The following is a 9,705-nucleotide window of genomic DNA, read 5'->3' as shown; positions in this document are numbered from 1 at the left end:
CAAAATTTTGGAGAAATGTATAAAAATGGTTGGTAGGGAAAGGGTCAAACATCAATTGGCGTTTGTTTAAATTATGCAAAAGGTATGCTTTGAAACGACCCCTTGTAATCATACTCTATAGAGTTAGAAAATCTTTCACTCATTCCCATAATGGACAGTGGCCCAGGGGATTTGTGGGATGTAGACTTGACAATCCGGCGGCACAAATGTGACCCTCCGTCTCAAAACGGTATTATGTCGGGATGATTCAGACCCCAAAAGTCAATTTAGAGATAGATTGATGAGAAATTGAACCTTAGAAGTTTTTGCAATGCAAGAAATAGTCTTTATACTCCACCAGAACGTACAGAAATTAAACCCAAGTTTGATATTTGTGGCTATGAATTCAATTTCCCTTACCGAGTGGATCCCGACATAATACCGCTTCAATACGGTGGGTCACAAATAGTCTGAGTTATTGGCTTTTTCCATCAACTCGAATCAAGTCAAATCGAGTTGGGCAAGTCATACATTTTAGTTATCGATACGATGCAATATATCGACTAACACCATATCGATATATGGATATTTATCGATACGTAGAGTAATTAATTTTCAATGAACAAGAGACAACAATGTAGTCTCCCCCCCCCCCACATTCATGAGTTAATGTGTTGTTTTATTTTACTTTATTTATCCGTATTAGTGTATGTGTGTGTGTGTGTGTGTGTGTGTGTGTGTGTGTGTTTGTGTTTGTGCTGTGTGTAGTTGATGCCTCCATTATTGGTTGCATTTAATATTAAAATGTTAAAAACAGTGGTTTTATATATATATATATATATATATATAAATATATATATATATATATATATATATATATATATATATAATATATATATCGATCCTCAAAAACAAAAGAATCGAGTCAGACAGTGTTACATATACATATATATATTTTATATATATATATATATATATATATATATATATATATATATATATATATATATATATGTATATATATATATATATAAAAATTCTATTTACTACATTTGGTAGCCCATTGTATAAACATCACTTAGGTCACCCAGCTATATATCTCTTATTAAAGACAAGTTCGGCCACACAGGGGCACTAAACATGTTAAAATGAAACAATGAATAATTCCACAAAAATGTGCGTAAAAATGATACAAAGTAAAAGAGATACAAAATTAACTGGATGACCTAACTTTTACTAACTGTTTTCACTTACTTAGGCAGCCCACAAATTGCAATGGTATATTTCCTACGTTAGGAACTCCAATAAAAATGTGAGTTAGGTTACCCATGACAATATTTGGTGTTTTTGGATTGTTTATGTCTTTGCTTGTTTTTAAGGGTTTTACGGCGCTTGCAACACATTTAGGTTATATATCAGCGCCAGTAAAAAGGAAGAAAATTGGATAGTAAAAACATTCTAGATGTACAATTAAAAGGACTTAAGGAAAAAATAGGGCAAATGGGAATGGTTCAAATAGAGAACAATAAATGTAGATTCCAAGAACATTCTATCAGTGTACTTAGATTGAGATCACCTAAGTCTTATCCAGACACCCGTACAAGATCCCACAAAGAGGGATACACTCAAATGTTTACAAATCATATGTTAAAGATTTAAAAAAAAAAATAACAGTACAAAAGAGAGAAGATATACAAGGAAAAAAATATCATCTCCCAAAACTTTGACTATACAATCGACGGTTTCCCTCCCAGCCAAGAACTCCGGCCAGGGTCAGGACAAAACTAAGCATCTCATTCAAAGACAAAAACAGAAAGCAATTGGAAAACAGATATAGGGGGGTAGAAGACACAGTAAGTACCTCCCTGCTCACTATGGGAGGTCGGGAACCCCATCCCAGTATGATCGTTTAAAGCACCAACCAATTACATTCGAGCAGTAAATAACACACTTGTCTTAGGTTGATAGAAAATTGAATGTACCTACATGTGTAAGCATAAAAAAATTCTATCCAGACTAGTACCCAACACAAACGATAGAAGTAGAAGTATAAACGGACAGAGATAAGCACATTTATTAAACAAATGATGACGGTAACGACTTTGATTTTAAAATAAAAATTTATTAAAAACCAATATGAGATAAACATATATTTTAAAAATACGTGATGTTACCCATGAACAAGAGTTTGATGAAATTATACACCAAAAATACATGATTTATGTCACCCAATGGGTCACTTAATGCATATTTGTACCATAAACATTTAATGAAATTATACACCAAAAATACATGATTTATGTCACCCAATGGGTCACTTAATACACATTTGTAACATAAACAAATGAAATTATACACCAAAAATACATGATTTATGTCACCCATTGGGTCACTTAATACATATTTGTACCATAAACATTTAATGAAATTATACACCAAAAATACATGATTTATGTCACCCAATGGGTCACTTAATACACATTTGTAACATAAACAAGAGTTGATGAAATTATGCACTAAAAATAAATGATTTATGTCACCCATTGGGTCACTTAATGCATATTTGTACCATAAACACTTCATGAAATCATACACCAAAAATACACGATTTGCAATGTTACTTGATATCTGCCATGTATTTGGAAAATCTGACTTTTCCTTATCATACATAAAAGGCTCCCAAACCATTGAACCAATCATCACCAACATTGCATGGTGTTTACAATCGACATAAAATAAATGTGCTTTGTATGAATTTTTGTTTTGATAAAACATCTGGATGATTTTATTTTATTTTTTAAAAAGGTGAATTTGTTCATCAAATCCACTCAAAAACACAGATGCCATCATCTTTCGCATGTTGACTGCACGTATGTCTTACAGTATAATGAGGCAGTCGATACCTACCAGATGGTGGTTACTTTCAATATTTTCAATGCAATCATTCTTGTAACAAACATTATAAATATTGAACAGTTTTCCACTCTTAATTTTGTGAAAGACAAAGCGAAATATTTTAGACATTTGACTAGATATCCTGTCAACTTTTAGATGATTACAGGTTATCACTAAAAACAATTTTAAAATTCAAGACCTAGAAATTTAATTCAAGACCAGCAATTTAAAGAAAAAAGACAAATATCAATACACTTACAATTTACAGAAAATGTTTACACTGTTACATCCAACAGGGAAGGGTGATCCAAGCTTGTATATTATATATGTATGAGCATCAAAAACAAGAATTAATACACCTGTCACCCATCTTATGTCTTGTATCATATTTATGCTATGAACAGAAACTTCTGAACTTCTTTTTCTCGTTGAAGACTTTGTTTCTTACCAAAGTTGCCTTATTTCCATAACCTTCAAGAACTTTGTATTTTGATAAAAATTCAAGTACATCTCTTTTGTTGGGAAGACATCCTTTAGTTGAGGTATCTGTGATATATTTCTTAAAGTAAGAGTTTACAATATCGGACTCGTGATCAGACCATTTTGTATATTGACCTTGAGTAACGTCTGGTGATTTTTGCTTCTATTTCCAGCAAGCTGTACATTTTATTCATATACTGTTGCTTGCTCAGAAAGATAGCTGGACAGTTCATGTTGTTGAGGTAATGTTGTAGAACAAATATCTGAGTTGCTGATTTCCCCTTCTTCATGTGAAACTCTTTGAGGCTGTGGTGTATCATCTACTGAGTTCAACAAGAAATTCCCCACTGTTGTGATTTCTGTCACTGCCAATGGACACTGGTACACATTTCTATTGACAGATTCAGAGTGTCCCATGTGACGATAAAAAATGGTCCTTTGTTCTTCTGGAATGTCTAATTGAGCAAACATGGTGGAAACTCTATGTCTAAACTTATCAGCAATCAGGAGGTGAGGCTGCTTCAGTCCAAGACAACGTTTTCCAACAGACTGAAGGCAATGGTATCCACTGGCATGGTCAGTTGATTGACCAGTGTTGGGAAACAAATATGTATTTTCAATAGAAACATTACAATTTATCCTCTCACTTAGAAGTTTTGTTATAGGCTCTATTGTGTCCATTGGGAACAAAACAGGAACAAGTTTTCTATTACCTTTGCCAGCTTGGTAGGCCAGTTTCAGATTATCGATCAAATATTTTTCCATTGGATCGTCAACATTCATAATTAAATTTGGATCGATCCAAGCACCTGTGATGGCATCTCTCTACTCAGCTAAAGTAAGCCTACTTAGCTCACCACCTCTTCGAGCATTAAACATGGTTATCCTTGACAAAATTATATTCCTCATGAAAATAAAAGTCTGTTTATCCCAGATACCAAATTCAGCCATCCCATTTACCATTTCCTGCAACAAGTATTTTCTGAAAGTTGAAATATCTTCTTCCAATGGCATGGCTGCTGGTTTACGAAGACCACCCCGTTTTAATTCACATTCTACTTGAGCTGAATAAAAGATAAAGCTCCAATTCAGATTGAGGACATCTATAAATCTGCTCAAATCTTGCTCTTTGTCAAATACACCTTTCATAACAAAGTACCCTTTCATGAGGTTGACTGCCTTCTTTAGAACAAATCCGATTCTCACTTTCAAACCGGCCTTTTGGCCATCATCTTTGTCACAAAATTTGATGACAACCTTTTCAAGTACATTAAATTGTTTGTAGTCCAACACATCTAGTCCCGAGGCATTTTTGTTTTCGGACTCTGCTCGTAATAAATAAATTAAGTTGGCAAACAGTCTCATCTCACCCATTATAACGGATCTTTCCTTTTTTACTGATCTTGCCCATTGTTTTTTCCCAAGCAACAATACAACTAAATCTGTTCTGCAAATCTCTCCAACATCATCTTTTCTAAACCTATCAATGACATTGGTCTTAAACTCAACAGCAACACCTATTTCTTTTGCACAGTCTGACAAAGAAGTCATTTTAATTGTGCCAGCTTGCAAAGACATCACTCGAGAACACTTTTCTTTGTGACGAAAGATATTTTTGCCATCAAAAAAGCCTAAGCAGCCAGAACACATTACTGTATCAGCATTGCCTTGGCGTCTTTCCCTTATTAAAGTTGCTTGCTTATCTTTGCGATGAATTTCTGCATTTGCTTTAAAAACGCCGCTTTTTTCATGGTATCAAACATTCTGTTTTGCTCTTTGCTCCTCTGTACTGTGTTTTCTTTTATATGACGAGTGAGATGGGTTTGAAATTCATCACAAAACTTACACATTCGTTTTGGTTTCTGAAATGTAAATCAAAGAAAAGTTCATTGCCCAGATGATAATGCCATAAGCAGTGATTTCATAAATTCTTGAAAAAAATATCCTTGAGGACAAATCAGCTTTTAAAAATAATGTCTATTAAATAAATTAGACAGAGGAGTGTTGATGTTCAGATATTTATGAAGGGAGGTTAAAAAAAAAGAAAAACATACTTATTGAAATCTAACCATCTTCCCAATAACTACCAAAATTTATAATGGCCACTTTCTAAATGCTCGACTCCCAGAATCTCAATCCTCTTACAATTGCACACTAATTTCTAATTAAATTTTTGTTATTAATTTTTTTTAAATTATGCCTTTTTCGCCACGACATCATAAGATATCGTCGCCTAGGCATTCCACAAAGGAATATAGATAACTCATCAAACAAGATGTCTGATGACAACAGGAATCACCTATGTTGTCCAAGTGAGCAAATTGGGGGTTAATAATCTTGCTCAAGGAAAAGAACGAAAGTGCCTGAAGCGGGGCTCGAACCCAGGTCCTTGGGGACACAGTGCAATGCCTTAACCACTCGGCCACTATAATTCTATAACTAGGGAATATAATTCAAATCTGATCCATCTTTTATACTACATGGGCTTTCATCACACTGGACGATTATTTCAATCAACACTGTGTACTTTATTATAGTTATTTTAACTTAAAACCATTAACAATGAAGAGACATTTGAGACAATTTGTGTAAATTTAAGTGATTGACATTGATGTTACTGAATATAGTGCCATGGAAGAGCCTGCGTTCAGAAATGAATTACATTACATTTAACCGATCCCTAGAACCAGAGACAAAGACTGTTGCAGGAAACATTCTATGTTTAAATACAGAACATCTCCAAAGACTTGCATTTAATGTATCTATACAGTTTGGCTCGACCGGCTGACAGTCTTCTTGATACAAATTCCAGTTAATGACTCTTAATAAAATCACAACTCCAACCTCCTAATCCACACTCATTAACACCTTGTACACCTGACAGTTATGCTGCTAGTAAAGCAATGCACCATAAATGTACCTTGCCAAGCAGATATTTAAAAAATTGGAGATATAGACACGATTTACTCAAATTGTTCCTCTGATGTTGCATAATCAAAACAGACGTTTATCCTTCCGTTAAAGTCAATTCGTCAAATAAAGTAATAAGACTAACCTTATTACTGCTTTCATTCCTATTTTCATTCAGTTGGGATGGTTCAAGACTGACTTCTTGTGGATTTGGTAACTTTTCATCAGGCCTAAAAACATATTCTTTTTATTAGAAATTTGATGTAAAATAGTAGTAATCAGTAATAAATATAATTCATAAAAAATAGATTATATAGCATAAGTAGATACCTAGTTGCTCCAATCATGATCAAGATAAAAATCAAGAGTTATATCCTATTATTATTATTAAACATGGAATATTTTAACAGAGGACACTAACATATACCAGAGTTTGACTTAAAAAATCATCATTTTAAAGAAATAAATCAATCATTTTAGACAGCATTTTTTATATTCCACCCTGTTCTCAACCTTATTATATGTGCTTTGTATACTGTAAAAGTGTATTTTATGTGACTTTAAGAAATTATATACAGATTGTTTGTGTCTATAGATCTTAGGGGAGACAGCGATAAATGACTGCTTATAATTATCATTTATGTAAATAGGATCTCATAGTGGTTTTTCCTACCTTATATTGTCGACTAATCCATCAGAATGAAATTCAACAATTTCAGATTCGCAATGATTACTTTCAGCATTGTCAATCAGCATTGGATCCTGAGAATGCAAAATAAAGATTGTTCACATCAGACAGATTTTTCATAGAAATTTGCTTACACGACTTATTAAGATTTGACATGTTTAAAGCAGTATTTAACCGCTATTCTCCATCAAAAAAGTTTTTGGATGTCTCTCTAACTCTAAGCCTGAAATTTGCTAAGCGAATGCAACAGTACAAGGTGATCATCCATAATACAAACACAGATGTTTGATTAAGTAAGGAGCTATAATGCAGAACAAATGACATGTTAAAGAAGAGGGCAGAGAGATGAAGATATGCTTTTCAATTAATGATGTTTTATTAGGTACCTGATTCCAATATAGGATCTTTTCTTTGAACCTCAAAGCTGGCAATTTGGAAAGCATTTCTTCCCCCTCATCCTCACTACTTGTTTGTGAGGGTGGTGCTGGAACAAACTGTTGATATAAATATAAAAGAAATTAAGTTTTTGATTGATTCAAATGTAGAAATGGAAATGTAATGGTGCCTGCCGAGTGATCTGATATTACAGGTAATGCTCTATTTAAATACGGTTAGATTTGATTAGAAAATAGGTCTCAATGTGACATAGCATTAGACCTAGGAAATGATGCACCATTAAAGTGAGAGAATAGGGAGAAGCCTCACCTGAGTTTCTGTAAAGAACTAGGACAGTCACCAATCGTAACAACTTTTATTTTAAAAATAATTATTGTCAAAATGTGTAACTTATAATTCTAATCGTAAGACTGAGTAGCATATCATGTTCAATAGCACTGGCTTTATAAGTAATAAGCATTGCATTATTATAGCATTTCATGTGTGAGAAAATAAGTTGTTTTTTTAATGGGGTTGAGGCATGGAATATCTAACATTAACATACACAGAGACAGCATCAAACAATGATACATGAATAAATATTAAATACTCAAGTATAAAAGTATTTGAGAAGCTTTAAAACAAACATAAAAAATACATTTTATCTTAAAACAGTAGGCCTAGAATCTACTTCAAAAAAGAAACAATGTTTTCCTTCAATCTTACATCTGGGTCAATATCTCTGTCAGCAGAGGGAACGGGAGATGAAGAACTGGAGGGCATTTCTTGCTCAGCATCTTTTGTGGAAGAGAATAAACGTTTAGGATTAATTAATTAAGTACAAAATTAAGAATCAAAATGCATCTCCTCTAACTTATGTTCATCTTAATTGACATGCACAAAACTTTAAAGTTGGTTTTTGTTTCCAAGTTATCCAAGTTATTCCAAGCTTTCATCTATGTGGACGATGATGAATAACTTACATGTCATAATAAAAGTATGAGAATGAGTAAATGTGCATAGTCATCATAGAGCCTACTACTAGCCTAGAGTATAGAATATACAAATAAAAATCTTTAGTCTTGAGTCATCTATTATTATTATTTTTGTTTGCTGTCTTTTGACTTTGTGACACTTTGTCTCTCATGTTATCTGTGACAAACAAAACTGGCAAAGAAAAAACAACAACATTGCCTTCTCCTCTAACCTTTGAGACTAGAGTACAGTGAATGAGAATTGGTCTACATTATCATTCGTCTAGATAAATCTAAATCTTATAATTAAGTTCTAGAGAAAAAGCATGAGGCATGAGTATCTTAGTCTTACTCTTCTCTTACTTACCTTTTTGTCTGGACTCCAACATTAACATTCGTTGAATGCCAAGTTCAACCAAACGTTTGCTTCTAGTCATTGCCGCCATGTCGAAATTACTAAATGATGGAATTAAACAGATAAATGACTAGTCAACAAACGGACTGACAGACAGTCTACTGGTGACAAGAATGGAGAATTCCATGTCGAATACCGCAAATTCTGTGCTACTTTCATTTTCCTTCTTCCCCCGTAGTGCTTTCGTTTTGGGTCTTAGATTGTCGTAAAATAAAAGATTCGGTCAATTGTCGTAAAATAGAAAATCGCGATGCCATCGTAAGCTGGATGAAAAAAATGTATATCTTGAGGTTGAGACCAGAAAACTTACTTCGTCAAATTTCTGGTCTTGGATTTGTTTCCCAAAAAATCAGTTGGGTTGAAAAAAAAATTCATGCATTGAAATCGCCTTGATATATATCCGGACATGTGAGATATCATGTGTTTTAGCCTGGGTCACGTAAGTGACATTTACACAATGGGTGACATAACTACGAACTTGATTAAACACTGATATATCTTTATTAAGTGATTGGAATTCTTTTAAAATTGAAATATAGAAAGTAAAGACACAGACCAAAGCAATGCAGGGCTATGTATAGGCATTGCATCATGAGTATGAAAGATTAATGCGTTTGAGTTAGGTCGCCCGAAAAATGGGTGACCTAATGCACAAACCTTATGAAAACCTGAGTTAGGTGTCCCAAATGGCTACCTAACGTAGTATTTAGTAATATATATATATATATATATATATATATATAATATATATATTTATATATATATATAATAATAAACATTTGAAATATAATTAAGATAGTTTGACTTCTACAACGTTGTTATCGAGCGTTGCTCTCATCAGGAAGTGGAAGTGAAAGTAGATTGTTGTGTTTTCGTATTTTTATGGATTCGTGTTTATGGAGGTTCGTAATTACATAAAAGGTGTTTGTTTCTATGTCTGCATGCGGAAGTTAGTTCGTTTCTTCTGCTGAGTGTTGCTATGTTCGGTT

General features: G+C 33.3%; 1 pseudogene across 1 annotated transcript; it reads right to left on the bottom strand.

The window, feature by feature from the left end:
• Positions 1 to 1,035: 1,035 nt before the first annotated feature.
• LOC144960468 (uncharacterized) lies at positions 1,036 to 9,424 on the bottom strand (annotated as a pseudogene). The gene is made up of 6 exons (XR_013642853.1): positions 8,669 to 9,424; positions 8,054 to 8,124; positions 7,339 to 7,446; positions 6,938 to 7,026; positions 6,410 to 6,494; positions 1,036 to 5,216 (listed from the first exon to the last, which is right to left on the bottom strand). The product of XR_013642853.1 is annotated as an uncharacterized LOC144960468 (transcript).
• Between the last annotated feature and the right edge of the window lie 281 nt (positions 9,425 to 9,705).

This window comes from Berghia stephanieae, chromosome 15, assembly GCF_034508935.2.
Source record: "Berghia stephanieae isolate SIO BIC M18660-M18661 chromosome 15, UCSD_Bste_1.3, whole genome shotgun sequence".
NCBI classification, from domain to species: domain Eukaryota; kingdom Metazoa; phylum Mollusca; class Gastropoda; order Nudibranchia; family Aeolidiidae; genus Berghia; species Berghia stephanieae.
This window is presented reverse-complemented; position numbering and strand designations above follow the sequence as displayed.